Below are 19,601 nucleotides of genomic sequence, written 5' to 3' on the forward strand. Positions count from 1 at the left end.
AAGTTTAAAAATCGATTCACACACACACACAAAAAAAAAGGCAATGATGATAAGACGTTGAATCGGTAAGACTACCGAATGAACAATTCTGAGCTCTTAAAAAAAAAAAAAAAAAATCAAATCGATTTTTTTTTATTGAATCGATTCGAGAATCGTGCGATGTAGTATCGCGATATATCGCCGAATCGATTTTTTTTAACACCCCTACACAATATGCACTTTTGCCTTTTGTTTTGTTTTAAAACTCACTTCAGCCACTGTTTACGCCATCTTTTTTTTTTGTTACACGTCATTTGTCAGCAAAACGGATGACTGACAGTCCATCATAACTGACAGATTTCCCACCTCTGCCTGACCAAAAAGAACCTTTTTCTTCCTTTCCTACTTTGTGTGAGAGCCACTGACACAATTCTGGCCAGCATCCCTCGAGTAAGTTTCAGCGCTCTGACTTTTCCTTATTAGTAAGCATCAGGAGGAACACCGTGTGGAATCTCCCGTTCCCGAGACTCCCACGGGAAGCCACTGATCCAGCTCGGAAAACACGCTGGCGCTACAAGCTAAACAACACCAACCTAAACTGCTGCGAGGCAGATCCGTCCCCCCCTCCTCGATCCCTCGACGACTCTCTCCCCCTTCATCTCTTTTCGCAGCCGAGGCCAAAGAGATGCCACGCAAAGCCTCGGGCAGCCCAGGCTGGGTTATATATCGCCATGACAACCCTCTGAAGCGCGACAGGAGGCGGCTCCGTGGACCCGCCTGCGAGTCTGACACCGTCTTCCCGACTCTCCCTCCCCTGCGTCTCCGATTGGCACCTAAGCCGTCTTTCAAGCATTCCACGTGGCTCTGTGGCTGTTATTGTTTGAAATGTCACAGTCCACACCGTGCAAACTCCACAAATGTCCCCATCTGTTATTTTAATTGCTGGCGGGCGCCCTCGGCTGCAGATGTTTTCCCGGCACGCCGCGCCAGTCGTTCATAGCGCCGGCGCCGGTGATAAACAACGATGAAGTCGTAATGTGAGCGTTGAATAACGGGGAATAATTCACACCCCTGATTCAGAATATAGAAGGGCTCTGCCTGTGAACGAGACGGCGTTTCCATGGAGACGGGAGGAGGAGACTTTTGAGCTGCAGAAGCCGGTTTATCTTGGTCTCGCGCATCTCTTACTAGATAAATATGTACGGTAGTATCAAACATGAGCGGCATCTCATCTGAAGGCCCTTTGCTGTTGTTTCTTTTAAAAGACGGTCGATCTTCCTTCAGACGCCTTAATATGGCATCAGATTATAATTAAACCAATACAGAGTCCTTGCAGCTAGTACAAAATGCTGCAACATCCTGACAAAGACAAGAAAGTTGTATCATATTATTGAAATGCGATTTTAAAGTTTTGTTACTTGTAAAATATTCGGCCTGTTTTATTGCCGCTTCCCCTCTCTCTTGCCCCCTCCTCACCTCTAAATGACGATGACTGAATCCGATGCTGTTGCTTTATGGATTCTGCATCGACTGACCGGGCCAGGTCTTGTGGAGGGACCACTTCCCCGAAAGCTTCTTCCCGCGGCGCTTTATCTTATTAAACGCACTCTCACGTCCTAGTTAACATTGTATAGCGCCACATTATGTGTTAAACGTTGCCCACTCAGCAGCCATCGCAACCTGGGAGGGGGATTCCCCATCTGGGCTATCTTCTGAAGGTGATTTTGTTTTTTGTTTGTTTGTTTTTAGCTCTAGAGTTGCTAATATTTGTCTAATTTTTCAGCCTTGGAAGAGGTCTCCACAACAGCTCATAATTTTGGGCATGAATATGTAAGTTAACCAATTAACATCTTCCCCATGTGGAGGAAGAACCCTTAACTGGAAAGAACCCAACTTTGGTGCTTCTCTGGATAAAGGTAAGTATCCAGGATTAAGCTAGCTTGACTGCCTTAACTTAGTTTGTAACGCACATTACTGCCACCCACAGGACTGGAGTGAAACAACATCATCAACTCAGTTCAAAGTTTCAGACAAGTTGGAAAATGAACATTGAGGATCAACTCAAAAAGCTGGAAATAAACAACAGGTATTTTGTTTTTATTTTTATTTTTTTATAAATATATGTTGGTTTGAATCTTCTTGGTTAGAGCCAATACAACAAACTGTAAGCTATGCTAATGGATTTCTGGCAGGATTGATATCGTAATAATAATAATAATAATAATAATAATAATAATAATAACACATGCATTTGAAAAACAATCAAAAATAATAATTAAAAAAAAATGCTCTCATTTCAAAGCCATTCATTTGTTTGCCGTTTCCCCTCATCTTGCCCCTTTAGTGCATTTTGCGGTCACGGGAAAAACCTTGTTGTCCTCCAAAAGTTATTTTCAGGGGTCAACTTCTGGCCAACTCGTACAGCGCTGCCATTCACCAAAGTGCAGCGCAACCCCGTTCAAGTAAATGTAGGGGAGGAAATCTATGCCCGCATCATCCATCTCTTGAATGAATACCACCTCATCTCCTCTTCTTCTCAATTATTCATGAATTTCAGATGAAGAAGAGAATTCCAGACTCAGCATCTAAATTTAAAACCTGGCTGCTCCACCGTGGCCATATAAATAGAAACAGTATATAGGGGGAGGGGGGGGGGGGGGGTCTGGCAAACCGCAGGAGCACGCTCTCGCTGGGAATTTTAGACGTCTGACTGGATTTAGAACAACTGGAAAAGGGACGTGAGACGCCTTTTTTTTTTTTTTTTTTTTTTTTTGGCTTTGCGGTTGGGTTTGACCTGAATCTGCTTCCACGTGAGGATTCCCGTTGAAAATTCCCGAAACAGTTACACAAATAAAAAAAATTCTTGAAACATGATCAGCATGGATTGTGATCGTTGATGGTATTGTGGCCACTTTAGGGGTTTATATGTATAATTTTCATTTAGTTTTTATTTAATTTTGGATTTCATTTTTAAAATTTAACTAATTGTAATTAATTTTTCAGAGCGAGTTTGTTTGTTCAAACATATTTCAAAACACTTTGTTTTGGTTGAGCTTTCATTAGTTTTAGTGTTAGTTTTAGTTTTTTTTTGTTTTTTTTGTTTTTTTTTAATTGTGTATTGTGTGCAGATTTTATAAAAAAAAAAAAACATCATGGTAAGTTTTGTTTTGTAAAAACACGCACACACAAATAATAATAATAAAAACATCCACCCAAAAATCAAATCCAGGTTATGACAATCCATGTCTATATGTGACTATTGATTGGAAAGCAAATTGATTGGCCCTATGTCAGCTGGCATTGACGAATTTAAATTATCCCTACTTAAATGGTATGAATGGGTGTTTGTTTGTCTATATCAGGGGTGTCCAAATTACGGCACCCGGAGCCATTTTCGGCCTTACAATTTTTAGTGGCCCACAAATATACTCAAAATTATTTGGCATGGCCCATATCACTATTTTTTTAAAGGGTGGCATGAAAAGTAAAAATATTAAGTAAAAAAAAAAAAGTAATAAAAAGACTAATACAACTCAGTCCTCCAGCACCATGAAGTAAAATTAGCACTGATGCTAATGCTAACACAAAATCGTAAACCACAAATTAGGTGAACCGCGGTCACTATGGCAGTTAGCTATATTATTGATCCTCCTTATTGCAAATTATGAAAACGAATTTGAGATCAAATCAATACTTGTTGCTTTCATCAATAATGTTGCTTTCAATACAAGAACAGCAGCACGTTCGCCATTGACGCACGCGCGCACGTGCAAAGGCACATGCACATGCACATGCACAGACAGGCCGTCAACAGTGACGCCTGAATAGGCAGCTGTAAGTGTCGGCGTCACGCGGGTGACAGTTGCTATGGCGACGCTGAACTTTTCAACACGTTACGACAGCAGCGAAATAAAAGACGGGAATGGCGTCGGAACAAAAGGAGAAAATGCAAGATGGCCGTGCCACATCTTTTATTCACTACCGACGGAGAATATTCCAGAAGTCGAGCACATGCTCGCTGCATGTACTCAGTACACCTGAGTGCTTATTTGTGCGCGCTAAGGTCAGGTGTTGGTCACACTGAAGGAGTGTTCGGGTCATGGAGACAAATATTTCTCATCGAAATATGATCTTTGTTATGCTTCTAGATCCATGTAAACAAAAGATGTGGCTTTCCATCCGCAGGTGTTAGTCAAGCTCATTATGTCAAGCTTATTATGTCTTCTCGTTATAACAATTAATCATTCATAACAAAGAGAAGCGGGCTTTTGGCATTTTAAATAGCAAATTGAATTTACCCAACAAAGCCAGTACTACTGTACGGCTTTATAAAGGCACGATACATCATGTCATAAAGACTAATACTAATAATTGCATCCTGACTAAATAATGAGATTTATTTAAGTTATGTAACGTACAATAGGAATAAAAAAAAAAATAAAAAAAAAAGTCAAATGTCAACGCAAACAATTTTGTTTTAAATTAGTTCAGCTTCAGTATGTTTGGATACATGAAATTGAGTGTGGAGTGACGCAAGGGTCAATTTTAGGTCCACCTCTGATTAATCTATACATGGTCTTGGTGATGTCATCAGGAGACAAGGCATCAGCTTCCACAGTTATTGTGCAAACGATGAACAGCTGTACATTGCCGTGATGACACTGGCAAGGCTTTTCCAGAGGCACGGGCTATAATATATAAAAAATAATATAATAATAATAATATATAAAAAAATGGTTAAATACACAGTTGTTTAGTTCTAAAGTAAACTTCCCAAGAGTCATATAAAGTTATCAAAACAACTCAAATTTTATTAATGGCACTTTTCACGTGTAAGAAATGCAGCACTACGTTCTTTACAGAGAAAAAAAAACCACATTCATATAAAATGCATATAAAAAATGATTAAGTCTTTTTTTACATTCGATTAAATTGTTTACTCTATGTATTTAATAAGGCCCAACAGACTATTGTGCAGAATAAAATTCCGATAACCGATAAATCAGCCAATTAATTTCAAAAATAGATAATTAACTCTTTGACCTCCAAAAACTAATAATTAACTAAATTAATAATAATAATAATAATAATAATAATAATAATAATAATGATAAAATAATTTTAAAAAACTAATTAATAACGAGCAGTAAAATCATAATGGATGCCGCCATAAATGTTAAATGACGTCAACTACGTTTTTTTAATTTATTTTTTAAATCAATGGGTAGTGCAACATCTAAGTGCAGCGCTGCCTGGTCAATGGGTTGTGAAATCAACAACGCCCGCTAACAATGGCCAGCAGATGGCAGCATTGTATCTCTTTTCAATGGGTTGCTGGTGTATGGAATTACAATGAAACATGATGGAAGCTGACCAAATATGAATGATCAAAGCCTTTGTCACATTAAACCTAATTCACGGAGCGTCAATAAACAAAAATAAATATTAGTGTTAAAGTCACTGTTGTGGAGAAAATGTATCATTTCACAAAAAGCTTGTTTTCTCCTTATCTTTTCAATTTCTGCTCAATGTCACTCAAATTGCCTATTTTCAAATGGTAATTACTAAAGAGCGGAATAAGGTAAAAACATACTTTTTTTTTCCCAATGAAAGAATGGAATGCCATCTTTCATGTGGGACCCAACTTGTATATGTAGTAAAATGACACAATATTCTGTTTGCCTTGAAAGATGAGTAAAAATGCTCAAAATCGGCTGATACTCTTTTTCATTAACGTGTGGCAGTAAAAGAGTTAATTAAAAAAAAAAATCACTCTACAGGCTCATTTGACTCTTTTACAGTACATAGTCCTTTAGTATTTATTTATTTATTTTTAAGAGTTAATAGCTGATTAATTGGTTGTGCCCTAGTTTTAATAAAGCACAACCGAATACTGTTTTTCTTTTTTTCTTAATCTTACAAATATTTTTGTAGGTATGTTTTCGGGGCTGGAACACCTTAGTAATACATTTTTGACAGCATATTGGAAGCATTACTCTTATGGAGTGATCGGTTGCTAGCTTGCTCGACACATTTCCAGCCCGAACGTTATGTTTCATGCTTTTGACACGTTTGTGCTGGCGTACAGTCCGGGTCATGTGCCCATCAAGGTGAGAGAGAGGCTTGCCGCCTCACCAGTCAAGAGCTCTCGCCGCTCTCGCAATCAGCTCGGGCTTGATGAATGTTTCTCCTTTTGCCTTAGTGGATTCTATTTCTGCCTGTGGCCTTGAGATGCTCCTCAAAGTCATTTATTCACCTTTCCGGCCCAAAGTGCCGAGTGGAGAGAAATGGGGCCTTGTCGCCGAGCGGCGCCGCCCCCGGTTGTGATTTATAAAAGCTTTTATTCTCAGTACACATCCACGCCATGTGAGGTCGACTTTATGTGTAGGGGGGGGCCTGTTTATCAAAGTGATGGCCAAGTGACCTTTCTGCAGACTTCGGTGTGCGTTTATATTGCGGTTATGTCGTTTTCCGTGCACCCCGTGGGGCCCTTCCAAATGAGTTCACCGACTTAAGTGCGTATTTGCTACTTCACTGACCAGTGTGCAGCGTTCGGCACCAGATTTAATATTGCGCACATACAGCTGGGCTCGTAAATTAAACTTATTTGCATTGGAATAATAGGATTTTTTTTTTCATAGGGCACAGATTATTACTACGTGCTCGGAAGGGGCCTTGAAGCTTACATAATCGTCTTTTTAAAATATAGCTCCATAAACAGAATTAGTGTCTCGTCACTAATTCTCAAGATTGAAAATATAAAGCAGTTATGATGGGTAGAAAGTGATCATGTTTTGTTGACTTTATATCCCTCGGGCAGGAAGCATTATTTGAGATGCAATGAAAAGAAAATTGTAGTAAATTTACTCAGATTTTTTTCACATGATTTTAATTAATGCATTTATTTGCAAAACATAATACGACAAGGATAAATATTGAGTATTACATTGTTTGTAGAATGAATGAAAGTTGACCTTATACTTAATAATCGTCATCTTATTGTATACTCATTATACTATGACTTTATTCTTGAAAAACTGTTTTAATATATCTATTGTTATATTATAACTTAATGCTTCTGTTATAATATAATGATTTTATATATTTTTTTTTATTTTTTGTGAATTGGGGCTTTATTTTCTTTGTTTTGTTATTTTTTTATTTTTTAAAATTTTGTTCTATTTTTTATTTTTTATTTTTTTCTTTCTAAGAGAGAGCTCGGAATTGTTCATTTGGCAGTCTTACCGACTCGTCTTATCATCATTGCTATCTCTCTCTTTTTTTTTTTTTTTTATGTGCGTCTGTGTGCATTCGTGTGCGTGCGCGTGAATTTGTGAAAATGTGTACTCATTAGTTCACCTAAAACCTAATAAAAATCCAATTGCCCTTCACGTTAACCGGATACTTCAGTCTCACCAGAGTCGTGAAGTTCAGAAGGTCAGGAGACCAGAGGAAAGGTCAAAGGAAAGAAAAATGACTCAAAGTGAAATCCATTTTGTTCAATTTTTTTCATTTTATCTTATAGACCTTTACTCTGTCATATAGGACCGTGCTTTTCCTGTGATAGTTACTGAATGACATTTTTGTCAGTTCGTTTTTTTTTTTTGTTTTTTTTTCCGGTGAGATTTCAAAGTTATTCATATCAAATTTTGACTATTTTCTTTTAGCTTAACAATAATAATAGAAGCCTTTCTTTTTTTTATTTTCACTATTGAAATGTTATTTTAGTAAAATTCTGATGTTTTTATTGTAATTTTTTTTTTTAAATAATATTGCAATTAGTAATATTTCAACTTCCGTCATGTAATTACATTTGTCCCTCAATGGCGGTGTATTCAAGTTCATCAGTAATAGTCTCTTACTTACTTAATTGTCTTAATTTTTTTTTTTTTTTTTTTGTTACCTAATACTATTTGCACTTTGAATCCCACAACATTAAAACACATTTTTAGATCCTATTTCTATCTTTTCCCTTATAAGAATCTTTCATCAGAGTTGCTTCCTTGTTCCCCTCAAAATCAACTACATTATTAATGCTCAATGTGAAAGAAAGCCCAAGATGTTAGGCTCAAAATCGCAATCCCACAATGGATTTTATTATGAAGAGCAGCAAGGACACAAATGATTCACAACAATTTCTAAAGTCATACACCGGAATCACATCAATGTGGAGAGAACATTCCGGTAGCCGGGCACAGCTGGACGCTTGTTCGCTCCAAGTTGTAAAGCCGTTTGATGTTGTGAAAGAGAATCAGCCCACGTCTGACTTTTCCTTTCTCATGTTTACAGTCTGCAACTGCTTTTGTGTCTTTTCTGGACGCATCTGCGCATCTTCATCCTTTGTGTGTCGGTGGGGTGCTGCGGCTTCCCCCCTCGTGGGACAAACTGACTGACGTCTTCCTGACTCGGACTCCCCGCCGCGCTCCAAATTGAATCAGCAGAGGTGCCGTCCAGCTGTCTGGTGACAAGGTCCAATTCTTGGCCACCTCCGGTCTACTGAGCGACCCCGCAGTCGGTTCTTTGGCATGAAGATGCGACCGTGCACATTTCCATTTGAAGAATGACCAAAAGGGGTAAACTATGGACTCAGTTGTTCCTCCGACCCACTGATCATTTACAAGTTTTTTTTAATATTTGTTTCATCAAGTCAATCCTTTTTTCACCTTTTTAAATAATGCTAATATTATTATTTTTTTATCTCATTAAATAAATAGATGATTGATTTGTGGTAAGCAAAATGCCAATATCAAATAATATGTAATACAAATATCAAAATGACAATATCAATTAAATTAAGATGTTCTAGCTCCCCCAAAAACATTGTTTTTAATTTAAAGAAAAAATAAATAACACTCTCATTTTTGTATTTTTGTCTTTGAGTGTCATGTTCAACAAACCGGCAGAAAATGCATCGGCAATGGTGGCTCTCCTTGCCCACTTGGGAGAGTATTACAGTGTGTTAATTGCGCAATATTCTTAATTTCACTTGAGCTGCAGCATTTCTTAAGCTTTTTTTCTTTTTTTTCTTTTTTGTTGCCCCAGAAACAAAGTTTAAAAACTATCCACCAAGTGACAGCTCTGAATTCGAGAAACGTTCATTAAATTATTAAATAATTGGTTAATTAATAATTATGGTACATGAATTATACATTAGTTAAATTTGTCACTGAATTGTTAATTATTAAAATCATGCTATTATTTTAATGTACAAAACCAATAAGAACTTTTATATTTACATTTTATAAAAATATAAATATGTACACAATTTATTCATTATAATTAAATGAGCTGTTTTACATATTTTACATATACGTCTTTTTTTTTTTTTTTTTTTTTTTTTTAATCATGATTAATATTATCTACAAATGATTTGTCCCGTCTGTCTGTTTGGGGGTGGGGGGGGGTATTATTCACAGGTGCAAGTTATTTAATAATTATTATTGATTAAGTAATTACAGTACATTACTTACACATGAGTTAAAAATGTTACAGAATTTTGTTATTTATTAAAATAAGCTATTTTTTAAATATATAAAAGAAAGAAGAACTTTAAAAATACTTTATGCAAAAACATAAATAGTACACAATTTCATCCATCCATCCATTTTCTTCACCACTTATTCCTCACAAGGGTCACGGGGAGTACACAATTTATTAATCATAATTATGTAATATATATATATATATATATATATATATATATATATATATATATATATATATATATATATATATATAATAAAATTATTATCGTCTCATCTCTGACTGACTTGGCCCATCTGTTGGTTTTAAAAAATGCAATTAGGCCCCAGAGCACGAACGTTAGCCCAGCCGTGCTCTAACGTGATTGTGCAGTCGTGAAACGTAGCCTGGCAAGCTCAGCTGACAAAAGCCTCAGCCTTCCACTACAAAATGCATGACATGACTCTCGCCAAAACTCGCAAGCACCACCCGGCTGCCGCAGACGCGACGCACATTAACAAGGCATGAGAATGTGAACATGTCAGTACGTGGAACACTGTCAGACATTCCCCGAGCTTCCAGTCTACCACATCGAACGGATAACAGTGGGGGCATGAGCAGCGTGAGGCACGGGTTATGCGTCGTCCGTAGTTTTTAAAACAGTTTTTGCTCAAAAGTCCACATAAAAAATATATTTGCTGGATGTGGAATGCATGTTAAAGCAGCAGCTGCCCCTTCGGACATTTTAAGAAGTCAAAAACCTGAAGAAAAAGCATAATAACAACAATGACACATCAAGAAAACTAGCCTCTAGCTCGCCTGTAACTTAAACAGAGACAAGCACTTTTTTTTTTACCCACAGAGTGACATCATACGACGGCTGTTGAGATGCTTTTATAGAACAAATCAAACATATTGAATGTTCAACAGTTGGCTATGTTTTATCTTTTTGAGTTGGAGGAGATCAGCTGTTTTTGTCTTTATTTATGACATTGTCTTGACGTGTCAATTTCTAAGTAGCCCTGCTTTACAGTCAGCTGTTACTCATAAATGTCCAACGCGGACAAGTCTGCTGCATCAACAGTTTTCAAAGGGGCACTCGAACGCCTCGCGCGGTGGAGACGTGTGGCTCGCGTTTGTAAACGCGGCCTCAAACTCTTACAGTATTTACTACAAAGTCATGCTAATAACCTTTAATGACTCACGTTACGCGGGCCAACCATTCAACGAGACCTCCGCATACTCTGAGTACTAATATAACGTTATGGATTGTTGACAGTCATAGCACTCAATCGGTGCATAGCATAACACACGCACATTGGACTCTTCATTAGGCACATTTGCACAACCGGGTTTCCGCAAGTCATTAAAACGCATCAAAAGTCATTCAATGGATTTTGCTCAAATAAAGGCCTTAAAATTTGAATAGAATTGTTTCAAAAATATTGTTGTTTAATGCTTTATTGTGCATACAACGTGTGCAAAGGAGGCACTATATAACACAATTTAGTAATAATAAAAAAATGATTCCAAAAAAATACATGTATTTGTGGGGACTGGTGATTAGTTGACATTTACAATGAACAAGATTCATGTTCCAAATACCAATTGTTGTCAATTTGAAAAGAAAATCTACTATACCTGTCACCAACGTCCAACATGAAACACTAATTCCATCTAGTGGCAGAAAATTACCTCAATATAAATCTATGACTCAACTCAACTCCTCAGTCTGCTCACAACATTATTGGATACACTGGAAAATAATAATTATTGCTCAAAGGAAAAAAGTAGTGAACAATTTAACTACTTACAATGTGGTCATTCTTTGAGTTACGGTGAGCATGTGTTGGTGTCACAATGAAAGCAGTCAAAAGTTAAAGCCATAGCTCAGTAACTGGGCCGTTGCCTGTCAAATTGTTTATATACTCAAGCATTTTTTTTATTTGAAAAATCAGATGAATAGATGTTTGTATTAAAAAATAAAAAGAAAAGATACTTCCTATCTCTACAACTGTGACGTACTTTACATACTTTCTCACTTGTAAGATGGTCACAATGAAATCATTTTGGCAAGGATGCTTGAATTATTCACAAGGTGTGCCCCCGAAATGTAGGACGACATCATTGTTTGGAGATCAACAATGTTCTCATCCTCTTTTGATGAAATATGTATGAGTCTAAATCAGGCTTCACTTCATAGTCGGCATGTAAATAAATCTAATTTGGCGCAGGTGCAGTATGGGTGGCACAGTCTATAAATCAAAGAGCCTAAATTTTAAATCACATTTTAAAGCAACAATATATGATCTATCTATCTATCTATCTATCTATCTATCTATCTATCTATCTGTCTGTCTGTCTGTCTGTCTGTCTGTCTGTCTGTCTGTCTGTCTGTCTAGCTTAGCTGTCTGGCTAGCTAGCTTAGCTTAGCTGTCTGTCTGGATACCTAGCTAGCTTAGCTGTCTGTCTGGCTAGCTAGCTTAGCTATTTAGCTGTCTAGCTAGCTTGCTTAGCTGTCTAGCTATCTATCTTAGCTGTCTAGCTATCTATCTTAGCTATCTATCTATCTTATCTTAGCTATCTTATCTGTCTATCTTATCTATCTAGCTAGCTAGCTAGCTAGCCCCTCTTTTCGGACACATCCCCAAACGTGATCTTCATTTTGAAACAAAACCACTTTCTACTTTTGTCACTTTAAAATGACCTTGTACATTCTAAAATAAATGTCTAAACTTGTCTTTTGTGTGATTGTAATGCAATTTTAATGCTAAAGAATATCACTGACGACTACAACATGTTTAAAAAGTCCCAATATTGAAGTGAAGCCATCTCAGCTTCCCCCACACACGAGCAGATGAGGATTCCCTCTCAAATTGAAAGAAAATGTTTCGCAAACATTCATCAGACGGACACTTTTGGCTCCGGTTTTTATCAGTCCAGAAGTACTTCCCCCAATTGATGATCCAAGCCCTTGAATCAGGACACCATTTTGTGTTCATACGGCCTCTTATATACATCATCATCCATCCGACTGGCCGCGCCTTCCCAGCTGTCAGGCGCCCTGATGGATCCCGCCCGGCTGGCCCCGCGTCTCGGATTGCGCGGCAGACTGATTTATGAGCGGGAATATAGCCGCGCCACATTTCTGTGTCATCTTAAGTGTGACTTGAGCGCGGCGTAATTGGAATTTGTCGCCTCCCATCTGATGCACAATGCGAGCTGACGGCCGCGTTGTTGGCCATCGCACCTCTCCGCCGACGACGGAGGGAATCATTTGCGTGCTATTATCTTTGAATAGCGACTTTGACAGCATCGTACAGCGGATATTAAAAATGAGACAGAGATGAATTATATCAAAATGGGTTCCACCATAAATTTGATCTATAATCAATATAACTTCAATGAAGAAGTTTTCTTCTGCCCACTCCCTTTTCAGGCATCTCGTTTCTTTTACTTTTCTCTACGTCTTTGTTACCGATGTCAATTGGGACATGTTGACAGACACAAACACATAAAATGAAATAAAAAGAATAATATGGTTGCACAAGTGTGCACACCCTCTTATAATAATCCAATCATATTCTCACTCATGTTAAACGTGCAAACAGTTCACGCCTGCCACCATTTAAAGTGATTAGTCCTGAATAAATGTCAGGTGTTTTGAAATTCTTTACTTTGATCTGTTTTTTTTTTTTTAAGAGGTGTCAAAATTAGTGAGTTAATTTGGACTTAATTTAAAGTTCCTTTAATGCCACTATTTTTTTGACGCACGATTACTTAGAAAGCTTGTACTGGGGGAATTCCAGTCGCAACACAGCAGATATGTCCACTTCAAAATGTAATAAATATTTGTGGAGATTGAGGTCAAGTTGTATTTTACAATTTTAAAAATGTGCTGAATGTTGTTTCTAGGTGAGACAGCTCATAATATGAAAAGTAAAATGCATTGAGCTGTCACCAACTTCGTCCAAATGCAATTATGCCATCTAGTGGGAGAAAAATGACCTCAACACAAATCAATGCACACGGACATTGTTTTAATTTTAATTCAATTTTATGAATTATTATGGAATGACTGTATCAATGACTAAAAGATGCAACCATATTTCTATTACCAGTAGTTATTTTTTTCCCCACTTTTATGCTAACAAGAAAATGTAAAAAATGTTCAATGTACCAGTATGAGTGTAATGAAATTGCCTATGTGAGTATGAGGATGTATTATTATTGTGTATGCCTATGAATTTCATGTGCATACGCTATTGGCAAATGTACGTATATGACAAAGTGCAGTTGTATTACACATTTTTCTTTTATTGAAATGTATTAAGAATGAAAGACGTCAAAGAATACAAAGAATAAGGGGTAGGACTACATAAGTTTTTAACTTCTTCCTATTCCCTTTGAACATGTAAATTATCACGAATTATTGCATAAGTTTCTTCTTTATTTTAATTTTTTATCTGCTACTTGTTTGTTTGTTTACATGTTCAATAAACAAACAAAACAAAAGAGTAGGGAAACAGGGAAAAAATTATTGTGCATTTTATTGTACATTTAGAACAGATATAAAATTTGCAAGCAATCGTGAGTTAACTATTGAAATCATGCAATTAATTATCATTAAAAATGGGAATCTCCTAACACCCTTACTTTCTGTATATCGCAAAAAACGTGGCATTTGACCAGGGGTGTGTAGACTTTTTATATCCAGTGTGTACTGTACAATACAACAGGAATAAAATATCATTCCTGGTGGTAACCTACTATAAGTTGGTTAAAAAAATAAAAAATAAAAAAGGAAGTAAAATGACAAGAACTGAAAGAGTCTGCGTAAAAGGTACTTCTCTTTAGATGTTGAAAATGATTATATGTGTAACCAGCTTTTAGGTTTGATGACGACACAACATAATATAAGAGACAACCACCCAAAGGTGTGATGTCTTCCAGGCAGGTGGTGAAAAGAAAGCTTTTCGTCTTGGCTCTTCTCAACATGCTCCGACTAAAATTCTATCTGACGGTTGGCACGGATGTGATTTGAGCAGCAGGCAGACGACAGCGTGCCTCCCAAAGAATGTAAACAGAGAGAGGAGAGCCTCAGATTGGGCCTCCCGGAGAATAATGAATGTGACATTTCCCTGACATTTAGTCCGAGGTATACAAGAGGAAGCGGAGATAGGAAAAAAAAAAAAAAAAAAGAAGGAACAAAGCTTTCCCCCACTTCTTGAAAAGATTTCCTCTCTTAGTTGCGCTGCACGTCTTGCTTCGTCAAGATATTAGACAGTTGTGTTCCCGTTTGTTGCTAGGCAACCTTTTGTTTAGAGTTTGTATCTGTGGCCAATTCCCCATGTTACCATCGCTGACCCTTGGTGATGTCGCTGGGACTTGTAGTTGATGCCAGATGAGACCACGTGTGTGGTTTTCATATATTGATCTGAATTAATGGTGTTATTTTTCGTTTAGTTGTCATAGACACCCACTTGATTAGGTAAACTTGCACAATCTAATAAGATTCCCCAAAAAAGGAGATACATCAAAAAACGCTGATAGGAATCAAGCTATGAATACCAAAAATCCATGAAAAACTGATTCCCAAAAAGGTATATAATTACCTATAAATGCCCCATGATTACGGCAAAGCACTACTTTTGTATATATGAAATTCTTCAAATCACTGTCTGCTGGTGTTCGTTTTTTTTTTGTTGTTTGTTTGTTTTAATACTGTATTCAAAACATTGCATTACATTGTGTGTGTTTTTTTTTAATGATAAAACATTAGACTGGTTTATATAATCAGTTGTTTAAAGGGATACTTGACTCATTGAACAATTTTCAGCAGTTAAAAAATTAATATTTGGTCCAGAATGAATTTGATAACTTAATTATTTTTCATGTACAATTAATACCTTTAAAAACTATTTTTTCCTGTTGCTGTCGACTGATGATGACATCACCTGTGCTGAGGAAGTAGGTAACGGCCAATCATGGCTCACCTGTTTTCCGGGTTTGATCAGTAAACTGAGCCATGACTGGTCGTTACCTACTTCCTCAGCACAGGTGATGTCATCATCAGTCGACAGCAAGTAGAAAAATTACTTTTTAAAGGTACTAATTGTACATGAAAAATAATGAAGTTACCACATTAATTGTAGACAAAATATTAAATTTTTACTGCTGAAAATGGCTCAATGAGTAAACTATCCCTTTAAAAAAAAACACACACACACAACAGGAGGGATAAACAATCAACATGAAATATGATAAATGCATCTATCATAACAGGCCACGTGAAGAAGTGTCAAGGACTCATGGCTGAAACTGAACAGGAAGGAGGAATTTGAATAAACCTTAATTGAAAGACAGTATCTAATGGGCCTGTGAGTCATTTAGTATCGGATCATATAGATAGAAAAGAAGAATAAAAAAAAAAAAAAAGACTAAAGGGGGGAACTTCCAAAAACAAACAAGAACTGAAAGAGGCTGCAGCAAAGGCCTGGAAAAGCCTTTCAAATGAAGTCTGGTGAGTACGTGAGTGGCAGTATGACAGCAGCTCATTTCTACACCACAATAACAAAACAAGTTGTTAAACCATTACCGCTCGATCAATCAAATCAGAGCTTTATCTTTGAAATTCTCGTTAAACTCTGCGAGTGTTCCCGACGTCGTCGTCGTCGATGGAGTGTTAGCTAATTAGAAATTGATTCGGCGTCGTACTTCTTTACCTCAACCGATGCGAGCCTTAATGCGTCTACTTATCGCCGGGTGGCTTTATTGATCGGCGCAGCGGATTCAAAGAGAACAATACGCCGCGCGCGCGTGGGACATTGTCCGCCATCGGGAGGCCGTAATGGAAGCGAGCCGTCGCGGAGTTTCGACTCCCAGGCGCTCGTCTCCTTTTTGGAGCTTTCTTGGCTGTAACATAATAAACATTGATTTTTTTTTTAACACGGCTTTCATTCACATGAAGAAGAAGAAAGCTGTTTGCTGATGGATTCAAAGAGTTTATTTTGACGCAGTTTTCGAAAAGTGCTGACGATTTCTGGAGCCAGTCGTCGCGTCTTCTGCAATAAGATAAAGCAAGTCAGCATTTTTAACCTTTGGTATGTCAAATTCAGGAGTGCTAACCAAGGCCACGGTTATTCTGATATGTCGATATAAGTTTTACTCAAAAGTCACAGCTAGGGCTGCTCGATTATGCCGAAAAATATTAACTCATTCACTCCCGACTGTTTTCTGGATTTTGACTGATTTTGTAAGGTCCACCGAATATTCTGTTGTATTACTATAAAAGCATGGAACTTACCAAAAGAAAGATTCGAGTCTCTTCTTCCATCAGAAAAAAAGTATATTTCTATCTGTTTCCATTTTGTTAGCATTAGAATATAAGTTTCAGCATTTTGAAACGAATCTGTTTCAAACAGTTGGGGAAACAGCTTGTTTCCCAGCTTGCCCTGGTTGATTTCTTATACTTTACTACCACCTGCTGGCCGTTTTTGTAATAACTACCATTGCTTTGTGCATTATTTTCAGTTCAGAGGCTGCATCAAAGCCTTCTTTATGCTATAACATAAAAAAATGTATAAATACGTCTTTGGGACACTTAAAACATTTAAAATAGAACGGATTTTTACGATTTTGGGAGCAAATGAGTTAATAACGATTATTTTGGTAATAATTGAAGTCATAATTAGGAAAATCATTTATTTTTTTGTACAAAACAAGAAATTTTTCAATTATTTAATATTTGTATTTTTTTTGTTAATTAAGAAATAAAAAAAATTGAAACACTATGTGAATTCCTTTTGGATGAAAAAATATATTAAATCAGTTTTTTTTTTATTTAAAAAAGTTGCAAATGTATAAATTTAAACAACTCAAAATTAGTATTACTAATCTTTTTTATGATTGTGCTGATTTTGTAATTGTGATGTGGAATAATTGAAATTGGAATTGAATTTTGATTAATTGCGCAGCCCTTGACATGTGCATGTGTAGAAGATAACGCCAAGGTCAGTAGTATTTGGATGTTGTCATGCTAAACATATAGTACCTACTCAAGCCAGTTCACATATTTTGCTCTTGATTTGAAAACATAAACATGGAAAATCTCAACTTTTAGTTTGGTATTAAAAAGTCTCAAAAAGCACCTTGTGGCGTTAATGACTCAAATGTTTAGTTACAACTGAGCTTCCAGAAAGACGAACGTCATTTAGCACATGGCGCTAATGAGGTAATTACGTGCAGTCAAGTGAGACTCTCGACTTCGAGTAACGCTTGGAGACATTGACCAAAATGTAAGTTTACTCAAGCAGCTAAAGCAATTTTGGCACATACTGGACAATAAAGTAATTACCTGGCTTCTTCATAAATGCAGCCTGAAGCCAAAACAACTGATCAAACGGCGTTCTTCTAAAGCGGACAACAAAAGTCGACTATTTCTGACTTGTGTACACCTACACAGTCTATTTTGACTCACAGGATAAAAATACTCTGATTTGATTGACCCCATTAGAAAAGAATGAATTCAACAATATGTTTATTATTGTGCATGGTGGCAAATAGTCATATTCACCAATTAAACCCATTGGAATGTGACAGTTCAATATAGTTCTTCTCTTTCTAGAAGAGAGGTCACCAACATGGTGCCCCCCCATGAGTAGCCTGCAGGCCTGGTCTAAAAATAGCTCACTCCTGATGTGACATTGCGATTTGCTGGCAATGTTGTAGAATTAAGGGTAATTTGAGTACATTTGTTGTTTCGAAAATGCGTTTGATACTGGTAACCGACTGTATTTAACTCACGTCATTGTTCCATCAAGGCTCAATGTACACTTGCTAAGGGTTTGTTCCCATGGTAACAGTCCTAACACGAAGCCGCAATTGAACAGCAGCCACTTGTTCGGCACACGCTCGCTTGTATTTTAACGGCAATGCAACACCTGCACTGTTGAAGTGCAACGACCTTAGGCGAGAAAACACCAATCTCGCACTATAATCATTAACTGGAACGGGAACCAGAAAAGATGGCCGTCTGCAAAGGTTCATGTGACCTACTTCCTCTCTTAAATTCACATCCATATTCTCACTAAAATCAATGTGATTTTGTTTTAACCAATTTTTACCATTTTCCCTTATAAAACAAACTAAAGAGACACGACAAGTCTGTTTACATCATCTACAGCTGGTTGATGATAACACAAACATCTCGTCACTTACAAATAGTCACAAAAACTCGGAACACTATGCCCGCGTTAGTCATAAAATACTGATAGAGAGGCACAGATGACAGTCAGTGACACTATTTATGAGAGTCACAGAGAAGCCCGTAAGATGTTATCGCAAATGTCCTAACCAATGATAGTAAAAGTATACATGTAATAGAAGTCTGTTTTCATTTTTTGTAGCTAAAAATGTACGGGAACATTTAATGGAAAATAGACATTTTAATTGCGCATATATGGATACCCTAGCACCCATCAAGTGTGAAATCCTATTTCTGAAAATGTGTTAGGAAGTGCCGGTCTGCACTGACGCCTTTAATTTTTACACTACACTCTCTGAAATAACAGCATGCACAAGCCACCATTAAAATGAAAGAATGTTGAACAAAAGTGTAAACCTGTGCTTTTTATTGACACTACCAGTTGAAGATTACTTTAAAAACTAAAGATTATTCTTCTTGTAAACATGCCCGAGCTTAATGCTAACGCGTAATGCTAAAGACGGGCTTAACAATTCTGTGATCCTTAAAATAATGAATATTCAAACTCAAACGGCGCTCAACATATATAGAAAGATTGTATAACAATATTCACAAACACATTTTCTTACTACGATGTGAAAAGCAAGTTATGTTACTCCAGCTTTGCCAATTCACATAAAGATCTTCTTTGTCTGTTTTCATCAAATTTACATGCGTTATCTGCCTGCATGCACAACACTGCCCCCCTTTGGAGGCCAAAGGACACACAACGTACGCAGCATTACCTTCTGGGCAAGTGGAATAGGATTAGTCGGCGTGTATAAGTGTTTTATTTGAGTGAAATTTAGTTAGTAAAAATATATTCTGGAAAAAAACAAACATTTATCATCAAAATTGCAAGGGGTACTACGAATTAAAGTCGGCTGTTTTTGTTTCTTTCGTGATTTTGAGTTTC

General features: G+C 37.0%; 1 protein-coding gene across 1 annotated transcript in view; it reads right to left on the minus strand.

The window, feature by feature from the left end:
- kcnb1 (potassium voltage-gated channel, Shab-related subfamily, member 1) overlaps positions 1-19,601 on the minus strand; it is a 35,973-nt gene that overhangs the window by 12,344 nt on the left and 4,028 nt on the right. The window lies entirely within an intron of this gene.

This window comes from Festucalex cinctus, chromosome 8 (assembly GCF_051991245.1).
Source record: "Festucalex cinctus isolate MCC-2025b chromosome 8, RoL_Fcin_1.0, whole genome shotgun sequence".
In the NCBI taxonomy this organism is placed as follows: Eukaryota; Metazoa; Chordata; class Actinopteri; order Syngnathiformes; family Syngnathidae; genus Festucalex; species Festucalex cinctus.